This window comes from Aplysia californica, unplaced genomic scaffold (genome assembly GCF_000002075.1).
Source record: "Aplysia californica isolate F4 #8 unplaced genomic scaffold, AplCal3.0 scaffold00146, whole genome shotgun sequence".
NCBI classification, from domain to species: domain Eukaryota; kingdom Metazoa; phylum Mollusca; class Gastropoda; order Aplysiida; family Aplysiidae; genus Aplysia; species Aplysia californica.
In genome coordinates this window covers 232,881-233,884 of record NW_004797416.1, presented here as the reverse complement: position 1 = coordinate 233,884, position 1,004 = coordinate 232,881, and positions in this window count along the sequence as shown.

Genomic DNA, 1,004 nt, shown 5'->3' with positions numbered 1-1,004 from the left:
GTCTACATTATTACATGTTAAGTTTTAGTAAGCGTTTTACGGCACTTGCAACACAATTATTTAGTCATATAAGCGCCGAAGATTAGAGGTGCTACAAGAGAGTAACAAACACAAAAAAATGAAGAAGGGGATGACAACGACGATATTTCTTTTTGGAAAGAGGGGCAAACCACACCAGAGCACCCTCCAAACACCCACTATTACAACTTTAAAAACCCATTTTAGCCAAGAGATATGTCGCATCTCGTATAGTGTTTGTTCTAAAAGAAGTAACAGTAACATATGTACTCTTTGAAGAACAAAACTAAATGCTTTTATCAACACTGGTGATGGTATCTATTATGACGCGTAAATTGTCCAGTGTATGTTGTTTATTTTTGTGTGTGATCTTTAGTATTGTTGTGATTTTTTTTTACTTTTCTTCTTTTTTAAAAAGAATGTATTATTTATAATTTGAAGTGAGTCACCAAAGTGAATATTTAGCGATTGTGAAGCACATAATGTTTAGGAATGAAAAATGAAAACGAACGACAACAAAAAAGAGCTTCATTTCTATGGTTCCATGCCAGTGAGTGCAAGAGTACAACAATGGGAGGAATTCTGTAATGAGCGATCACTATGAAACTAAGTAGAAAAGAAGGTTAGGGTCAGCTTTTTAAAAAGTTTTAGTAGAGTTTTTACGGAGCTCGCAACTGCATAAGGTCATAAGAGCGCCAAGGGTTGGCTGTCAACTGAGAAGTCCTTACAGGGAATCAGGCTCTGCTCACCTCTCTACCTTCAACAGCACAAGGTCTGCTTCGAATATCAAGGCACCCCAGACATAGCGAGTCACAAGAGAGTGACAAATATACAAAAGAAGTAGAAGGAAATGACGATAGTAAGGATTAGGACAGAAAAAGCAGCAGTTCCCCAATTGCAGTTTAGGCACAGTTATGAGCATGACATTGATGAATCAGCCCATTTAAAATTCTACTGAGCATAAGAACATGTTAATGCCCCCCCCC